Source organism: Aquarana catesbeiana, linkage group LG02, assembly GCF_042186555.1.
Source record: "Aquarana catesbeiana isolate 2022-GZ linkage group LG02, ASM4218655v1, whole genome shotgun sequence".
In the NCBI taxonomy this organism is placed as follows: domain Eukaryota; kingdom Metazoa; phylum Chordata; class Amphibia; order Anura; family Ranidae; genus Aquarana; species Aquarana catesbeiana.
In genome coordinates, this window is record NC_133325.1 from 381,666,652 (window position 1) to 381,687,827 (window position 21,176).

The window sequence follows — 21,176 nt, forward strand, 5'->3', positions numbered from 1 at the left end:
ATTAATTTGTTTAGATCTTCTTGCAAGGTTTCCATCTATATGCATAGAAGTTATTGCCCTGCCTAGCTTAGTATGGTCTGCAAACACTGAGATTGAGTTGTTTATCCCATCCTCCAGATTGTTTATGAATAAATTAAATAGGATTGGTCCGAGGACAGAACCCTGGGGGACCCCGCTTACCACACCAGACCATACCAAGTACTTCCCATTTTTCAACACCCTCTGGACTCGCCCCCGTAGCCAGTTTTCAATCCATGTACTCACCCTAGGGTCCATGCTGACAGACCTTAGTTTGCACAGTAAATGTTTATGGGTAACTGTATCGAATGCCTTTGCAAAATCCAGATACACTACGTCTACTGTCCTTCCTTTATCTAGATGGCAGCTCACCTCCTCATAGAAGGTTAATAGATTGGTTTGGCAAGAACAATTCCTCATGAATCCATGCTGATTACTGCTAATAATACCGTTTTTATTACTAAAATCTTGTATATAGTCCTTTATCATCCCCTGCAAGAGCTTGCAAACTATTGATGTTAGGCTAACTGGTATGTAGTTCCCCGGGATAAATATTGGCCCTTTTTTTAATATTGGTGCTACATTAGCTTTTCTCCAATCAGCTGGTACCATTCCCATCAGTGGACTGCTCCTAAAAATTAGGAACAATGGTCTGGCAATCACTTGACCGAGTTCTTAAAGGACCCTCGGATGCAAGCCATCTGGTCCCAGTGACTTATTTGCATCAGGTTTTTCAAGTCTATTTCTAATTTTATCCTCTGTTAGCCAAGAGGGTGCTTCTGTGGTGTGTCATGAGGATAAACCATGCAGTCTTGGTTACTAAAACCCCCCGTTTCCCTTGTGAAGATTGAGGGGAAGAATAAATACAAAACCTTTGCCATCTCTCCATCTTTTGTAACCATATTCCCTTCATCATTTTTTATGGGGCTAATATGTTCTGACCTCCCTCTCTTACTATTTAAATACGTAAAGAATTTTTATTTTTTTTACTCTCCTCCGCTATGTGCCTTTCGTGTTCTATCTTAGCCACCCTGATTGCACCCTTACATTTCTTATTGCATTCTTTGTAAAGTTGGAATACTGATGAAGACCCCTCAGCCTTTTTTTTTTTGAAGGCCTTCTCCTTTTCCTTTATATGCATTTTTATATTGGAGTTAAGCCACCAAGGACTTTTGTTAGCTCTTTTAAATTTATTTCCCATTGGGATGCACTGGCCAATACCTTTATTTAATATGTTCTTAAAACACACCCATTTTTCCTCCATGTTCAGTGTTCCCAGGATTTTATCCCATTTAACATCTTCTAACAAGGAGCGTAGTTTAGGGAAGTTGGCTCTTTTGAAATTCAGTGTCTTTGTATTACCCTTGTGTTTCCTATGTGTGTGATTTATGCTGAAACCTGTGGTCGCTGTTTCCTAAATTGCCCTGTATTTCTACATAAATTGTTAGCAATCAGTAGGTCTAGTAACGCATTGTTTCTTGTTGTTGTATTTACCATCTGACCCCTTGAAATTGTCCTGCAAGACATTTAGGAAATGGCGAGCCTTAGACGAGGGCACGGTTCCTTCCACCCAGTCTATGCCTGGATAATTAAAATCCCCAAATTATAATGACACTATCCATCCTTCTCATCCTTGCCACCATTCTAAACTGTGATAGGAGGTCTGGCTCCCCCTCCACCCTCTGGTGAGGGGGCCTATAGCATACTCCCAGTATTACTTTCCCCTTGGAAATATCACATTTTTCCCATGCTCATTCTCTTTGCTTTATAGTTTTCCTTACTCCTTTTTTTGGCATTGCTCCTCTCTTTTTCTTAACTTCCTTTAGAACCATCTACAAGCATTTGATAAATGTTGTAGTGCATTTGAGTTTTGTACCCTATGCTACTATTGCAAGCATGTCCACTCCACACATCTGCATAGGAGTGCCATAGAAATCAATTCCTGGCAACACCCAGCTTCCCAGTAGGCATCTAGCACAGTGGTTCTCAACCAACAAGTCACAACCTCCCTCCAAATAGCCATGCATGTGCATATTTTTTTGGGTATTTGGAGCACATGGGATGGTGAATAGGCTTTTTAGAGCATGCTCATCCTACAACATGCATGACTTACAATGATAATGCTAAAGTAACATAGGGTTCATGCATGCAGGTAAGTCAGTACTGATTTGGGTGGAGAATCTAGTTAGTAGTGCAACTGTGGGCTGAACCCCAATTTTGCATGTGATTGGCTAGCGTTGCTTATGCTGGCTGCTAATTTCATAGCTAGACTGGGGTCGTTACCATGGACAGAAGCAGTGAGTGAATGAAGTGTAGAGCATAATTGTGTAGCGCAGGAGGTGGCAGTACTGTACCTGTGCTGCAGGTACAGTAAAATATGTTATCTGCAACACACACAGGATCAATCCGTATATTACCATCATAAATCATCTCTAGGTCAGCAGTCATAAAAATATCTGTGAGGTTGGCTGAGGACAGTGAACATGCCTTAATTTTATCCAAAAGGGGGGTAACTATGCCACTAACACCAATGATTTGGGGGCTACTCTTCCACTGGGTGCAACCATCTCACTGACACCAATGATTTGAGTGTTATTCTCCCACTGGGGGCCACTATCCCACTTTATCATTGTGTCTATTTATTTTACAGTATGTAGGTGGCGCCCATATGGGGAGGAGTGTAGTGATAATGCCTATATATATATATATATATATATATATATATATATATATAAAATATGGTTTTCATACATGGTTTATGAATAATATGCTGTCATAACAACCACTGACAGTTATGCAACGTGTAGGTCAAATATGGTCTATAAATGTACAAAGGGTAATTTTCTCCATGGACATTCTAATGGGACTCTAAGTTGAATGTATAAAGGGTTAACAATAATGTTGAGAACCCAAAAGAGTTACCACTAAGGTACTAGAAGAGGAGTTTAATGATGGAGAGTGGTACTTCTCTGAAATGCGATAATTGACAACCCCGGGTCTTCTTGTACAAAATGTATGCATAGGTCTGTCTTTCGGCTACAAGTATATGGGTGTTCTGGTACCACACAATATCTGAGGTTGGCCATGTTCAGTCAGTCGGCCCCCACCTGGATTTGCTAATAAGGGGCAATCTAAACATTGGTGTTTCGTTGTTTTTTCACTAATGATGCACTCACAGTGTTTTACCTTCTCCTGGACATTGTTTATTCTCTTTTGGATTCAGTTGTTTATTCCTTTTATTTTTTTCTGCATCAAAAACGCATGGAAAGTAGGGTATATGGTTTCTAATGGCATAGTTTGTACCAGTGAAGTCAGTTCCAGGGCTTTCCAGGTCCAGAAAAAAAAGTAGAACATGCTGCATTTTTCCTGCACTGGACTGTACTGGAACGCATCAAAAACGGTGCAGTAAAAAAAAAAAACTGAAAAAAAAGAAGGAAAAAAGGCATCTGGAATGCATCTGGAAACACATCAAAAATGCAACAGAAAACCGGCAAAAATGCGTTAAAAGTGCGCATGCAAAAACGGAACGGATCTGTAGTGCATTTTTGTGGCTTGAACCAGCCCTAAATGAAACCTTTTTTCTGCATATGAAGTTGAACACATTAACCCTTTTGTTTCCAGAGCTGTCTTTACACGCATGTTAAAAATCATTGTAGGCTTGAAGATCAGTTGAAACCCGCTAAACCTCACATTTTTTTATAAAGCAATGCCCTGGAGAATAAAATGAGGGTAGTTCCAAATTTTGATGTGGTGGTATTTGATCACCGCTGCGGTTTTTATTTTTTACGCTATAACCTAAAATAATGTAACAATTTTGAAAAAAAAAAAGTTTTCTTTTTTTTACTTTATGCTATAATATGGAATTTGGATGTAAGAGAATGAGTTTGGAGTTGTTGGCAAAACAGATAACTGAACTGATTTGTGCAAATCTAAAAATGGCCAAACCACGCACAAAAGTTTTGCAAGAGCACTGAAACTGGACATTCCTTTGAATGCTGCTTAGAACTTTACAAGCACAAGTATTGGGGGGGGGGGGTCATTACTATGAGTAATAATTAGCATTACATCAGTCATAGAGAATTTGCTAAATTGTTAGGCTTGCACGAACAGCTTGTCACCAATTGTTGACAATTCTTCCTAATTGCCATAAATAGTCATATTGAATTTGCAAGTTTTCATGAGATTTTCTTGCATCTGCTCAATGGCTCTTGGTTGGTGGCATAACTGCACAGGCTAGCAGACATTAGGCAGAACCAGTTTAAGGGTCTGTGCATAACCAAGATTCATACCACAGTGACAAAAATAATAACTTTGCAATGATGATTGAAGTAATTTGATTAAAAAGGTAGAGAAGGTCTCTTTTTCAAAGCATTTAGTTTGTAATTGTATAGTCTCCATACATTTAGTAAATCAATCCCAATGTCTCAGTCAATCACCCTTGCAGACTTTGTCAAATAAAGTAAAGTTAAAGAGATTTTATTTTTTGGACATTTAAAGCTTATATGCCATGCAAGCTGCATATAGTAAATTTAAATATAATTTGTTTATACTACTAGTCCCATCCATTTAATGTTGTTGTTAACTGAGAAATGGCCACTGTGTTATCAATTCTGATGTTCAAACTGAGGTTTAGGCCCCTTTCATATGGGGCAGACTCGGCCAGGAGTTCACCTGCTCAGCGAGGAATCTTTTCTCTGATCCCCGCTGAGCAGGCAGATGGCTTGTCTGTGTCCACTCGGCTTATGTAGAGCGGACACAGACACAGTCCACTGTCCTCTATGGGCGGTTGGATGTAAACGAACCGCTTGTCCGTTTACACCCGATGGCCATCCAATCCAATCCATTAGATGGATGGGGAATGAATCCCCACCCATCTGTTTTTAGCGGAAAGAATCGGAAGTCGCATGTCCGTTGACACCCGCCGCTCCATAGAGGGCCAAGGCTGGCCAATCAGGTCCGCCTAAAAAACTGACAGGTTCACCCATGTGAAAGGGGCCTTACTTATACTTCATGCAACAGTAATGCCCTGTACACAAGGTCAGATTTTCTTATGGAAAATGTTCGATGGGAGCTTGTTGTCGGAAATTCCGACCGTGTGTAGGCTCCATCTGACATTTTGCCATCGGAATTTCCGTCACACAAAATTTGAGATCTGGATCTCAAATTTTACGACAACAAAATCCGTTGTCGTAAATTTCAATCGTGTGTACACAATTCCAAAGCACAAAGTTCCACGCATGCTCGGAATCAAGCAGAAGAGCTACACTGGCTATTGAACTTCCTTTTTCTCGGCTTGTCGTACGTATTGTACGTCACTGCGTTCTTGAGGTTCGGAATTTCCGGCAAGATTTGTGTGACTGTGTGTGGAAGAACAAGTTTGAACCAACATCCGTCAGAAATAAATCTATGGATTTTGTTGTCGGAATGTCCAATCATGTGTACGGGGCATAAGCGTCAGTCTAGGCTCAAAATGTCAGGCAAGTCATTCAGAAGTTAAAGTGGTAGTAAACTCTCCCTGCACATTTTTTCCAATTTAAACATTTACAACATACTCTACTAATTGCTGTCTCTAGATGTCTTCTAACCTGCATAGTTTTTCTACAATCCATCTCTGTTCACTGCTCTGACATCACCAGCACATGCGGAAACTGTCTCCTGTTCACGGCACACTCATTGTGCCATTAGGCCCGATTCACACCTATACATTTTTTGCGTTTTTTGCATTTTGCAGATTTGCACTACAGAACATGTTCCATAGGAAACCATGTTTAATGGACTATAGTGCAAACCTGCAAAATGCAAAAAGCACTAAAAATTCAAAGGTGAATCAGGCCTTAGTCTGTTCAGTTAATATGCCGTATCCTCTCTGCGGCATTGCAATGAAACACCGTGAGATTACAGTCTATTTGGCACACAGAGCGAGGCATCGATAAGCAGGAACATAAACAAGGTTTGGATAAGGCATTACTACGCATGTGCAAGATTACAGCAGTGAATAACAGAAAGGGTGGAAGTAAACTGCACAGCAGACTAGGAACACAGTAGGTAACAAAGCGCCAGCTGCTGCAGGGAAGCAAGAATTTACACAAACTTTGAAAACAAGTATGAAATAAAAAATAAAGAATCTTATGTAAAGCTTTATGATAATGGTTTTATAAAGAAAGAGCATAGAGTGCCAGAGTTTACTACTACTTTGAAAAACTATTCCTAAATGTAAGACTCCTTAAAACTTCTGATAAATGTTGTTGTTTTTTAAGTCATTTTTTTTTTTACTTGGGCAGGTAATTACTTCCTATTCACAAGTAAATAAATAATTTACAATACAAGTCATAAATTTGAATAACCAAAATCTTTTTACGTACAATGTCATTCAATGTGTGGCAAAGAAAAGGGGAAACAGGCTCAAATATCTTTTTTTAACCACTTACGCCCCGGACCACTTTGCTGGCCAAAGACCAGAGCACTTTTTGCAATTCGGCACTGCGTCGCTTTAACTGACAATTGCGTGGTCATGCGACGTGGCTCCCAAACAAAATTGATGTCCTTTTTTTCCCACAAATAGAGCTTTCTTTTGGTGGTATTTGATCACCTTTGCGGTTGTTATTTTTTGCGCTATAAACAAAATAGGGACAATTTTGAAAAAAACGCATTATTTTTTACTTTTTGCTATAATAAATATCCCCAAAAAATATATAAAAAAAACATTTTTTTTCCTCAGTTTAGGCCAATACATATTCTTCTACATATTTTTGGTAAAAAAAAAAATCGCAATAAGCGTTTATTGAATGGTTTGTGCAAAAGTTATAGCATCTACAAAATAGGGGATAGTTTTTTGGCATTTTTATTAATAATTTTTTTTTTACTAGTAATGGCGGCGATCAGCGATTCTTATTGAGACTGCTACATTATGGCGGACACATCGGACAATTTTGACACATTTTTGGGACTATTGACATTAATACAGCAATCGATGCTAAAAAATTGCATTGATTACTGTAAAAATGTCACTGGCAGTGAAGGGGTTAACCACTAGGTGGCGCTGTAGGGGTTAAGTGTGTCCTAGGGAGTGATTCTAACTGTGGGGGGGCTGTGTGTGACACATCCATACTTACCAACTGTCCTGAATTTCCCAGAACATTCCCGGGATTTAGCCATTCTCGGGAAATGTCCCGGGAAATCCTTATTTTACTGATTTTATTTTTTTTTCCGCCACCGCTTGTTTACATTAGCATCTCCCCGTTCTTCCTCACCATGAGACAATCATGGGTATCACGCGATCAAGGTCACGGAGCTCACGGCGGGCGCACCCGCAAGCCGCCTCTTACACGGCAACGTACAGGTATGTTAATCTACCTGTACGTGCCCTTCTGCCGCAGTATATCTGCGTGAGGCGGTCGGGAAGCAGTTAAAGCATTGGTTAAACATAGGTTAGAAAAAATACAATATACTTACACCCCTTAGTGTTTCCAGCACTAGGAATTAAACGCTTGTTTAAGAGCTCTGCACTGCTTCCTGAACATATGTGTGCAAACTCAGCTGAGCAAAAATATTGCCCAGTCTATCTGAAAATAAAAAAAACAGCTTTCCTGATGCCTTCATGGCAGCACACACTTGGTTGTGACTCTGCCCCCACAACCTGACAGGACTGGTTAACTATAAATTTGAAGGAGAGACACCCCGCTGCATTCTCTTTTTTATCCTCACCTGACAGATTGGATGGACAAGCTTCTCCTATTTGGAAGTCCTAAAGGAAAGGGCCTCTTACCGCACTCGCCCCAGCAGGTTCAAGCTTCTCCTGTTTGGAAGTCCCTCCTGTACAGTCTCTAAAGGAGCTTCTATGGAGGGAACCCCCATTCTGGTGGTCTCAGGGGGGGGTCTGGATATGCTGGCACAGTAAGCTTTAAAGAAGCTTCATAATTTTGCAGTGGTCTCCACCCTTTACTTTGCCTGTTCTTTCACTATTGTGCTAATCTTGTTTATCTTGTTTCGTTTGTTGTTTCCCCCTGCTCGGGGGACTGCTGGTCCTTGCTGTCCGCCGACCTGTGGAGCCGTCATGGCCGCCACAAGTTTGGTGATCAGTTTCCACATCTCCTCAGCAGAGGTTCCTGTATCTCCAAGTTCCAGCCTCCTGCCTGCAGGCACCTGCACCCTTTCATTGCCCTCGCACTCCCTGTACCCACCACTAGGGGTGCTTGAACCGGAAACGTGCAAGAGGCCACCCTCATCATTTCGGGATCCGCTGTAAGGTACGTGACAGTACAATCCAGCCACATGGAGCCCAAAAGGGGGGCCTCACCCATGGAAGCACTGTGCCATCAGATCGCAGCCCTTACCCAGGCAGTCCAGGGCCTACAATATGGCTATCGTCAACTTGAACAAAGAGTAGAGTCGCTATCTCCAGGCACCTCAGCACATCTGACAGCCACTGCACCTCCACCCTCTGTTCCTGCAACATCAGCATCGGTCCCCACAGTAGTGGTGCCACCTCCAGAACCTCGGGTCCCTACTCCTGGGAGATTCTTGGGAGATCTCAGCAAGTTCCGTGCCTTCAAGAATGCGTGCCAGTTATACTTCCTGCTACAACCACGCACCTTCTGTTTGGAAAGCACTAAAGTGGGATTCATCGTCTCACTACTCCAGGGTGATCCCCAAACATGGGTTCACCGCTTGATGGAACAAGCCAGCCCTCTTTTGAATTCCATGGACTCTTTCCTGGATGAAATGGCTAAGTTTGATGACCCCCAGCGTACCACAACGGCGGAAGCCAACCTTCATGCCCTCCAGCAGGGTCGCAGGCCGGTAGAGGACTATGTAACTGACTTTAAACGGTGGAGTTCTGATACACAATGGAATGATCTGAATACCAAATTGAACAGGGTACAACTCCCTTAAGAGAAAGTAATACAGAAGATGCGGAAATTACTGTCAGCAAGACATCTACCAGCCAGAGCCTGTTTGAGTGTGCTAGGGTCCATGTCTGCGACTCTACCCATGGTGCAGTGGTCACAATGGCACATGAGAGTTCTTCAAAACTCCTTTCTAAAGCAGTGGGATGGAGTATCGATGCATCAGACCATTCCCATTTCCAGATTGGTGAAGCAATCGCTATGGTGGTGGACACACTCGATCAACCTCAGAAGATACAGACCGATAGTTCCACCAGGCCCGGTAGTAGTCACTTCGGATGCCTGCCAGAGCAGTTGGGGAGCCCAGTATCAAGATCAAGCAGCTCAGGGCCAATGGCAGTTCCAGGCCCGGGGTGTAGTATCAAATATACTAGTGCTCAGGGCAGCCTTCCAGGCTCTCATGGCATTTGCACCAGTCCTGAGAGGGTAGAATGTGCTTATCCAGATGGACAACAGAGTGGCAGTGTCCTATATCCAGAAGCAGGGAGGTACCAAGAGTCACACGCTGATGGAGGAAGTCTGTCGCATCTTGGAATGGGCACAAGCATATCTGACAGACTTAAGAGCAGTATATGTCCCAGCGGCACAGAACATGTTAGCCGACTATCTGAGTCGAGAGACACTCTTGAACAACGAATGGTCCTTGAGCCTCCAGGCCTTTTCCCTTTTTACGAAGACTTGGGAAATGCCAGAAGTCGACCTAGCAGCCACACCTGCGAATGCCAAGTGTCGGAGGTTCCTGTCAAGAGCGTCGTTCCCATCAGCTGAGGGAATAGATTGTCTAATTCACCCATGGAACTTCAAGTTGGGGTACATATTCCCTCCAACCCTGCTAATTGCGAGCTTCCTGTCCAGGCTCCAGAGATCTTCAGCTACAGTAATTGCTGTAATCCCACTTTGGCCGAGAAGACCATGGTTCACAACCCTATTGCAACTCAGCTTTCAGCCTCCAATTCTTCTTCTGATAACCCCGGATCTCCTATCCCAAGGCCAATTCTTACACCCATCTCTGGAGAAGTTGCATCTGATGGCCTCGAAGTTGAAAGGGCTAGGTTGAGGGAACAAGGCTGTTCTCAGGAAGTAATATCAACCCTGGTGCAAGCCAAGAAAACTAACACCACCTACACAAGAATCTGGAGAAAGTTCTTTTCAATGGCACAGCAGAAGGGATGGAATCCCGTTTCCCCAGAGCCTCCTCAAATTTTAGAGTTCCTCCAGTCAGGAGTTGACAAGGGCTTAAGCTCAAGTACCCTAAAGGTTCAAGTATCCGCTTTGTCTGCCAAAACAGGCACCAGATGGGCATTACACCCTCTGGTAATCCAATTCCTGAAAGCCTGTCTGAAGATCAGACCTCCCAAGAAACCAGTTTTCCCATCATGGGACCTCTCAGTAGTCCTCGATGCCTTCTCCAATCCTCCTTTTACTCCATCTGAATCAAACTCACTGTGGGATTTAACTCTGAAACTGTCTTTTCTCATCGCAATTACATCATCAAAGAGAGTATCTGAGATCCAAGCCCTGATGGCATCAGAACCTTACTTAGTGTTTTTTCCTGATAAAGTGGTACTGAGACCTTTAGACCACTTCATTCCGAAGGTAGCAACTTCCTTCCATTATAACCAAGACATCGTCCTCCCATCCTTCACTAATGATCAAGGCAAACCTCATCCGCTGGATGTTAAAACAACCATCATTAGTTGTGAAAAAATAAAATAAAACTGCTGCGCCAACTCCAAAAGAATTCAAGCCGCCAGCACTACCAATTAGACTAATTGTATGTGGAAATCAAGAGTGAAAAAGTGCAGCGCTATATTTCAATTGAAAGTGCTTATATATATATATAAATATGACATACAAATATCTCTATGTGGGAGTATGTACGTGTAAGTGACAACTCTTAACAAAAAAAAATAAATAAATAAACAAAATAAACTCAATATAAATGTGCTATCGTGAACTGATGTGCCAATCTCAAAGAATTTTATATCCTCAAAAATTATCTTAATACAAAAGTGACCAATAAACGTGGATGAGATCCAACTATCTTCATATAGGGATAGGAAACAAAACAAGTCTTAAATCAGTCTCTCAGGTTATAACCATTCAATGATATGTGAAGGCGATCTCAAACAGGTGTGTGTAGATCTCATCTTGTTAAATACTTATTCAAAAATCATGGAGATTCCTCTTGCATTCAAATTTGCGAGATGTAGATAAATTGCCCTTACCAGAACTGGTGGACTCACAGGCCTTTGGCGGTGAGTCATGCAGGCTTTTACCGTATACACGGTATAGAGATGTCTCCTGTCCTGGGGATGGCTGAGATGTATCACACCACTCTGAATTCTCCTGGATGGGGCCTCGTCCTTCCGGCAAGAATCCCGTAGTCCCCTAGAGTCCTCCACCGGATATCGCTCACTTGGTAGTCCCCATATATAGTGACAAAAGGACAAAAAGCTTCCACATAGTGTAAAATCCCGGATAACAGGAAATTTTATTTTAAAAATTTTCCAAATAACAAACAAGTTAAAAAGTTTTTTTTTTTTTTAATTTTTTCTCAAATGGATAAAAAATCTGGCGCAGTAAATATGATGGCTGTGGTAGAGTCACACACCCAACGCGTTTCGTCTGCTTTGTTGAAGTCTAAGCAGACAAAACGCGTCGGGTGTGTGACGCTACCACAGCCATCATATTTACTGCGCCAGATTTTTTATCCATTTGAGAAAAAAAATTTTTTTTTTTTAATTTTTTTTAACTTGTTTGTTATTTGGAAAAAAATTTTAAATAAAATTTCCTGTTACCCAGGATTTTACACTATGTGGAAGCTTTTTGTCCTTTTGTCACTATATATGGGGACTACCAAGTGAGCGATATCCGGTGGAGGACTCTAGGGGACTACGGGATTCCTGCCGGAAGGACGAGGCCCCATCCAGGAGAATTCAGAGTGGTGTGATACATCTCAGCCATCCCCAGGAAAGGAGACATCTCTATACCGTGTATACGGTAAAAGCCTGCATGACTCACCGCCAAAGGCCTGTGAGTCCACCAGTTCTGGTAAGGGCAATTTATCTACATCTCGCAAATTTGAATGCAAGAGGAACCTCCATGATTTTTGAATAAGTATTTAACAAGATGAGATCTACACACACCTGTTTGAGATCGCCTTCACATATCATTGAATGGTTATAACCTGAGAGACTGATTTAAGACTTGTTTTGTTTCCTATCCCTATATGAAGATAGTTGGATCCCATCCAAGTTTATTGGTCACTTTTGTATTAAGATAATTTTTGAGGATATAAAAACCATCATTAGTTACCTTGCGGCTACAACTCCTTTCAGGAAGACGGATTCCCTCATGGTCATTCCACATGGAAATAGACGAGGTCAAGTGGTTACTTCACATACTATCACCTCCTGGTTAGTCAAATCCATCAAGAAGGCATACACCATTCGCCATTTTGCAATTCCTGAAGACATCAGGGCTTACTCGACCAGGGCAGTGGCTACCTCCAGGGCAGCATATTGCAGGGTCTCACCGGAGACGATTTGCAGGGCAGCAACTTGGTCCTCCAGACACACTTTCATTTCTCACTATAGAGTGGACTCTGCTCACTTAGCTATGGCAGACTTCGGTAGATCCGTTGTTAGAGCCAATTCTTCCACATTATAAGGAATGAATATTATTTTCTTGCACCCACCCGACTGGCGAGTTATTTGCCAGTGTGTGCTGCCATGAAGGCATCAGGAAAAACGAAAATTGTATACTCACCTTTCCGTAATTTTCCTTTCCTGACGCATCTTCATGGCAGCACACAAATTCCCACCCTGTTTTATGGTGATATATACAGAGAATGCAGCAAGGTGTCTCCCCTTCAAAGTTATAGTTGACCAATCCTGTCAGGTTGTGGGGGCGGAGTCACAACAGAGTGTGTGCTGCCATGAAGATGCGTCAGGAAAGGAAAATTACAGAAAGGTGAGTATACAATTTTCCGTTTTTTTTCTGCAATATTCCCCCCCTTTCTGTTGCTGTCTCTCATAGGCTCTCCACTCCATCCTCTTCTTTCTTCTTCTAAGAAGCTGCTCAGACACGAAACGCATTAGCGCCTTGAGGCGATTCAGTTCGCATTTGCAGCGCTTTACAAATCATTCATTCATTCATTCACTGCTCTTATGGGTTGAATGGTACTTGGCATCATTCAACTATCTTTTTGTGGGCCCAGGTGTGCATCATCAAACTGGCCTGGGCTCACAGTAGTGCTGCACGGAATGGTGCTGAAACTTCACCTGATGTGTCATTCTGTGCAACAATAAGGACCGCCAGAGGAAGGAATAAGAGGAGGAAGAGGACTAGGTTTGTCACATGACTGTGAAAAATGTAATGCAAGGGTTGTTTCACACAGGATCTTCATTTAAGTCTAAAGGCAGGCAGATGTAAACAGATGTGTGTCTGTTTACATCCGTTTACCTCCCAGTCTGTCCAGGTCTGGAAAAAAAATGGAAAAGGACTGTGTCTTTTTTCATTTTTCCAGACAGAAACATGACTGATGTACACAGACACAAGACTGTTTTCATATGACTGCCCATATATTGCACATGGGTCTGGAAAGGTCCGCTGTCTGAATGCAGAAAAAACTGAACAGGCACAGGTGTTATAAAAGTAACATCTGGTCTGTTCTGCTCTAATTCAGCCTTGAATCTGTTTATGGATCCCCTGCTGAATGGATTGGGCATTGCCCATCTGAAAGAACATTAAAAACATATTTAAAAAAATCATGGAGGGGACTGGAGTTGAACCTTAATCATTAACTACCTAGCAAAAACAATTTGATATTATGTACTATGGGGTTTATTTAATAAAACTGGGGTGCAGAATCTGGTGCAGCTCTGCATAGAATCTAGTCAGCTTCCAGGTTTTATTGCCATAGCTTAATTGAACAAGTTGAAGTTAGGAACTGATTGGCTATCATGTACAGCCACACCAGATTCTAAGCACACCAATTTTAGTAAAGCTACCCCTATGTTTGTTCAAATTTAACACTTCTTTATACAATAATTGAAAAAGCTGTCATACCTAGTAAGCCTCACTAATAAACCTTCATTGGGGGCTGAGATTAAAGTTGGGCATACATGGGTCCGTTTCTTAATGGATTCCCCTATACATTCACGTGAGATAGATGGAGGAATCCTTCCTGCTGTGCTATTGTATTCTGACTGAAGACAATAGCACCTCTGTCAAATTACACTGATCAGAGCTGCAACTGATTGAACCAAAAATTTCCAACAAGCCCGTTCGTTAGAAGTCAGTCATTAGATTGACTTCTAACAAATGGAAATGGACATAGATGGATCGAAATTCGGCTGGTCCCTGCTGCACTGGCTGAATTTCAATCCATCTTTGGCCAAAGGTTCATTTAAAGTGATTGTAAACCCTCACAAATACCCAGTGAAGTGACTAGCCTCAGATGATACACAAAGATGAAACAAATCTTCCTACATTGGTTGTACCTGGTTATCTGAAGTCTTCTCTACATCAGTTTAAAGTCCAGACATTACACAGGAACAGAAATGAGGCTGTCAATCACAGGTTGTGTGTTGGAGCTCCCTCCCCTGTCACCTTTTTATCTCTTGGTGTCAGGAAAACCTGCTAGAAGCGACTCCTGCAGATACCAGGAAAGGCAGGAGACAGAAGTGACACTAAGTGCTCTGAAATTAAGACAAGTACATGCTATAGAGGCATATGCATTGTTCATATTCAGGCATGTACTGGCCATTGGGACTACAGGGAGTTTCCCGGTGGGCCGATGGCTCAGTGGGCCGATTTCAGTGACAGTGGACCGCTGCCTCCCTCCGGTCCTCTGTCCCCCCCCCCCACAGTGCTCACCTCCTCTCCCTGGCTAGTTATGCAGCGCGCCTGAATACAGACATGATGCTCAGGAGTCAACACTGAGAAGCTCATCATACGATCTGGAAGGAGGGCGGCCTCACTTTCCTGCCTAATCTTGTCCCATTGGGGGGGAGGGCGCCAAACTGATTCTTTGCCCCAGGTGAAATAATGTCTAGCTTCCCCACTGGTACTGCCTATAAGAGAAATAATGTAGAACGGCTAATGGCTAGTGGGCGGGGGGGGGGCTTGGGTGGCAAGCCGGAATGGGAGAGACCTGTCAAAGTGGGCCAGTCTGGATGAAGTCCAGGGCCAAATTTTGGTCCCAGTCCAGCTCTGTTCATATTTCATGTGAGTAGTTTACTGCCACTTTAATACAAAGGACTATGGGCTCAATTCACCCTGAAATGTCAAGATAGCACAACCCCCCCCCCCTCCCCAAATGACCCCATTTTGGAAAGTAGACACACCAAGGTATTTGCTAAGAGGCATGGTGAGTATTTTTCAGCTATCATTTGTTTTGGAAATTGAAGAAAGAAAAGGAAAGGCGGTGGTTTGTTTCGGGGGTCCTGTACGCGTCTAGACTGCCAAAAAGTCCCACACTTGTATCCCCATACTCAGGAGAAGTAGCATAATGTATTTTGGGGTGTAATTTCATAGAGAAACATATCATTTAGTTACAACTTTGTGAAGAAAAAAAATGTATTGTCATTTTCCCAAAACTTGTAGCAAAATATAAAATATTCCATGGACTCAACATGCCTCTCAGAAAATAGCTTGGAGTGTCCACTTTCCAAAATGGGGTCATTTGGGGTGGGGGTTGTGCTATCTGGGCATTTCATGGCCTTCGAAACTGTGATAGGTAGTGAGGAGTAAGATCAAAAATTTACACCCTTGGAAATCCTGAAGGCAGTGATTGGTTTTCGGGGTCCTGTACACGGCTAGGCTCCCAAAAAGTCTCACACATGTGGTATCCCTGTACTCAGGAGAAGCAGCAGAATGTACTTTGGGATGTAATTTCACATATAACCATGCCATGTTTGAGCAATATATCATGTTAGTGACAACTTTATGTTGTCTTTTCAATTGTTTTTCATTTTTCAATCACTTGTGACAAAAAAATAAAATATTCAATGTGCTCAACATCAGCTATTTCCTTGGGGTGTCTACTTTCCAAAATGTTGTCATTTGGAGGGATTTTGTACTGCCCTGCCATTTTAACACCTCAAGAATTGAGATAGGCAATCATAAACTAAAAGCTGCGTAGATTACAGAAAATGGACATTACTTTGTAAACGCTATAGCTTTTGTGCAAACCACTAAATATATGCTTATTGAATTTTTTTTTTACCCGAGACATGTGGCTGAATGCTTTTTGGCCTAAATGTATGACTAAAATTGAATTGTATTTTTATATAGCAAAAAGTAGAAAATATCATTTTTTTTTTTTAATTTTCGGTGTTTTATCATTTATATTGCAAAAATTAAAAACCACAGAGGTGATCAAATACCACCAAAAGAAAGCTCTATTTGTGAGAAGAAAAAGGGCGCAAATTTCGTTTGGGTACAGCATTGCATGACTGCGCAATTACCAGGTAAAGCAGTGCAGTGCCAAATTGTAAAAAGTGCTCTGGTCAGGAAGGGGGTAAAACCTTCCAGGGCTGAAGTGGTGAATAGGAAACCAATTCAATCTTAGACATGGTTGCACTGCAAGGAAAATTACAAATGTGGGGCTGTTGAATGTCCCTGCTGTAGGTATATTTGGGGAGGCAATAAGTTTATCTCTAAGTCCAATAAGAGAGAATTTATTATTGACTCCTTTTATAATTATAATACCAGCTTTGTGATCTACCTAATTTTTTTGTGTCCAATATGTGGGGAGGACAACTAGATGTCTATGCGACAGGTTCTATGAACATGTCTATAGCACTGACACAAATAAATCTACAAATATAGCTAAACATTTTAGTTAACGTCATGGAGGTAATAAATCCACCATGAAGGTTCAAATCATAGACAAGATTAGCGTCCCAAAGAGAAGTGGAGATGCCTTTTGCCTGCTGTGCTGCAGAGAGGTATTCTGGATATTCCATCTTCAGACACGCATTCCCTTGGGTTTGAACTTTAAATGGGATGCGAGTCATTTTTATGAATAAGTCCAGGTGCCTCCCTGCGGCCCAGCAGCATACACCTGTTATGCAGGTTATGCAGGTAGTTTATAATACACTCTATTTTACGTCATGTTTGCCTTTTGCTCCATGTTTGTTTATCACTTCATTCTTCCATCCCTTCTAGTATCTGTGTTTGTACTTTGTTTGATGGAGATCATTTATATATCCATATACCATTTTGGTATAATGATCTGGAGGGTGGGAGTTCATATGTATGGTACACACAATCCCATACATGGCATGGCTTTGCCGCCATGTCTGGGTCAGTGTGAGATAGTCCTATTTACAATTTGTTATTTACAAATTAGTCCTTCTATTGGTTATTGTATAACCTTAAGACATATGCATTAACATTTTTTAAGGTTCATTTAGTATATGATGCTGAATGTGTGCACTTATGATTTTTCTCTATATACAGAGGATTATTCGTGATTTTATATGCAGTTTTTGGTCTTAATTTCATTTGCTTTTTGTGTGTCATTTGAAGTTTGTCCTCTTATTATATATACATATATAATCATTTTTCTTTTTTCTTCAAAATGTTTTTGTTTAAATTTTTTTATATGGTTATATTTACATATGTTTGATGGTTTTACATGTACTGTCCTGGTCAATTGTCTGTTGGTATTTATTTGCATATGGGCGTTTTCAGATTGGCAGGGGGCGATCAGCTTTTATTGATGTGCATTTGATACAAATTAAATCTTTGTCTTTTTCCTATTGTTAAACAAAATGAGATAATGTGTGTCATTTTCCTTCCCCACATCTGTTTCTGAATATGCAGCTCTATATGTAATTGGGACAGGTGGTGTGTCTATTGATACCCACCCACACCTTGAACACGAGTGTGGGGGTGGGCCTATTTAAGGAATGCCAGTAGCACACCCCAAGGTGATGAGTAAGCACAGTTTCACAGCTGCAAGAGTCTGGTATTACCTACCAAGAAAAAAATTCCAAACTAGAAAGTGTGGTGAAAAGGCAACGGGAGGAAAGCCATGCTCTGCAGAGACAATTGTTGAACTTACATTACCGAGATGATGCTAACACACATGCCCCTACCACTCAAATTCAATGGAGACCACTGCCATTACAGGGGTTTTCTTAACAATGTTGCATATGTTTTTAAATGCAACCCGCTGCAATTACTTCAGGAGAAAAGAAGATATTGTTTGTTATCAACCTCCTGACTGAAGGAGCCCTAGTTTGGGCCTCATCATATGTAGAACAAGACAGTCTAAATACCTTTGAGACTTTTGTGACCGCAGTGAATAGTTGCATAGTTTTTAGCAGCTATATTCCAACATTGGATCACAGATACCACTTGGAACCGAGCAGCGCAATTATGTATCTGAATTTATCAGAGACTTACAGAAAGGAGAGACTGAGAGTGTTTGGAAGTACTGATGGCATACATTTCTCTGCTAGTCAGTTCATTCAGAAGTTTCTCCAGATTCTAAGTTCCCTTTCACACGGACGTGTCCGTGTACGGGCTCCGCTTTGCTCAGCAGGGGATCGCTCCGTCGATCCCCGCTGAGCAGGCAGATGACAGGTCCATCTCTGCACACTGTGCAGGGACGGACCTGTCAGAGCACCACTCTCCTCTATGGGGGATCGGATGAAGACGGACCGTAGAATCCATTTTCATCCGATCTGCCAGACGGATGGAAAAGTAGGGTTTCCATCCGTCACACTTTAGCGGGTCGGATGTCAGCGGACATGTCACCGCTGACATCTGTCACTCCATAGACCTGTATGGAGCGTCCGTTCAGGTCCGCCTAAAAAACTGACAGGTGGACCTGAACGGTCTGCCCATGTGAAAGGGGCATAACCTAAGCAGTATGATGCTATTAAGGGATCCATTTCTACTCAAGAGAAAGAGAGATGTTTGGGGAACTCATGTCTAAATTGTGGGGACTCTGGGCATTTCGCAGTTAATCCCAACAAAATTAAAAGAACAGTTGCTGTGACCAATGTTATAGTGTCTATCTCCACACATTCATGAACAAAATAAAAATAATTCTCGACTATCTCACTTTTTCATCCCTATCAAACTTATTACAGAGGATGTGAATTCCATGCTCTGCTATGCTGGGCCCTGGGGCTGGAGGGCACTTTATGGACATAGAATTCGCCCACAGCAACAATATTCAAACAAGAAATAAATCTGCTCATAATGATATGGAGAAGGTTGATTGTTCATCTTTATTGTCAGGACCTGTTACTAATGAAACGGTTCCTCTGCTAGTCCAATTTGAGGCTGACCATCATGAGACAATCAAATTTCCTGTCATCCTGGGCATTCCTTGGTTTTCTACCCATAATCCTTCCATTAACTGGGAAGCACATATTATAAATTTTAGGTCCCCCCATTACAAGGAACATTGTAGAGAACCTTGTTGAACAAGTTCTCCACTGATCAAGGAAACACAAGTCGATGTGGTATCTACCCAGTCAAATGACAACCTGCTTCCTCAATACCAAAAGTTCTGGGATGTCTGAGGTAAAAAGAATGCCGATCTATGCCGATATATATATATATATATATATAGTGTAAAATATTAAAAAGTAAAACATGTATTAACAATAGTCCCAATAATTCTGTTCACAAGCTGGTTGTTTGAATCCCATGAGCACAAATTCACATCCGTGATTAGGAAACTTTTCACCAGTTCGTGAAACACCACCACCTTCTGAAATGGACACTCACCAGAAACCGAAAAAATTTTTGCAATTGGTTTATGCTGGGTTAACCACTCCATTCTTACAGATATATCTGGTGTTTTCCCAAATTGGTTGCCAATAGTTACTCCTTATACCTCCTCATTGGTCTTGGTAACTCATAAAAAGACAGACATCCGTCATTGCGCAACATGTTTAAAATGTATTAAATCAAGAATGTAAATATATAAAATGTGCACTCACAAATCCAGTGCCTTTAGACCGGCACTAAGTCTTTCCAGCAGTGTATTTTTGGGGCTAACTACCGCCATTCCGTTTCCCAGGATCGGTGTGCGGTCCAAGCCCTGGTCTGGTGCGGGTAGGTCAGGAAGTGATGTCGAAGTGACGTCTGCGTTTACCCAGAAGCCTCATATGCGTTTTGCATACAATCATGCGTCATCAGGACCTGCTTGTATACCTATCCTGCTGGTCAGCGTGAGCCTCTCTACTCCTCTCAACTGGTCTTCAAGCCTGACCCCTGAATTCAACTTCCTTGAATTCACCCTGTGAATAGGCACTGCTGTGTCACACGTTTCACTGATCCTGCCTTCTGAACTACAGAGTCGATAAAAGCTGGAGTTTCAGGAAGCGATGTTAGTACTGGAATCACAGCTTGCAGACAGCAAGGTACTAGTATTGGATATAAATGCCTTAAAAGTTCAAATTAAGCAGCAGAGGAGAAGTTGTAAAACATAGAGGCAATCCAGGAAGTTGTGAAAACAGATAGCCAGCAGACAGGCAGAACTCACAACATGAAAGGTGATTTTCTAAATAAAGCTTATATTGGATTGTCGAAATGACTATTGTTTACATCACTAATACACCACTGAGATACAAATGAAAGTGTATGCTGTGACTATAGATCTCCTTTAATTACTGCTGCTTTGGCAAAAGTGGGTTCAGTGAGACTTATTACATTTCCACTTTTGGTTTTCCTCTCAATGTGATGCAGTTGTGTCCAAATTACATGTCCTTGCTTTTTGATGTATCCCATTGTATATATTATTGGGGTTTGATTTGTATTTTTGTATATATTTTTTGTTGTATTTTTGAATTTTGTAATAAAATTATATATTTTTTACTTACATTGCATCATTGATGGTAGTGCCTCAAAAGTCCCGCTCTAGGGGAATGTTTGGGTCTTTTTGGCAAAAGCGGGCATGGTAAATTGTGCTAAATAGTGGGCATGGTTTAATCGAGTCTAATTAGAAACAAAAAATATACACCACCTGGGAATGTAGCTAAATTAAATTGACCAATTGTGCACGCAACTCCCCTGTTTCTGTACGCAATGTCTCTCCTAACTGTACCCACTATCCCCCTGTACACACTGTATCCTGTACACACTGCCTGCCCTTCCCTGTACACATTATACCCCTCTTACCTAATAGCCAGACCTTGTATGTCTTAGCTGTCCACGGGGCTGTTCCAGGGTATTCCTGTCCAATGCATAGTTTGCATTTGCCATTACCAGTTGTGC

General features: G+C 41.7%; 1 protein-coding gene across 1 annotated transcript in view; it reads left to right on the forward strand.

Annotated features, from left to right (window-relative positions):
• The window catches only part of LOC141128078 (multidrug and toxin extrusion protein 2-like), a 214,359-nt gene that overhangs the window by 25,798 nt on the left and 167,385 nt on the right, over positions 1 to 21,176 (forward strand). The gene's annotated exons all lie outside the window — the stretch shown is intronic.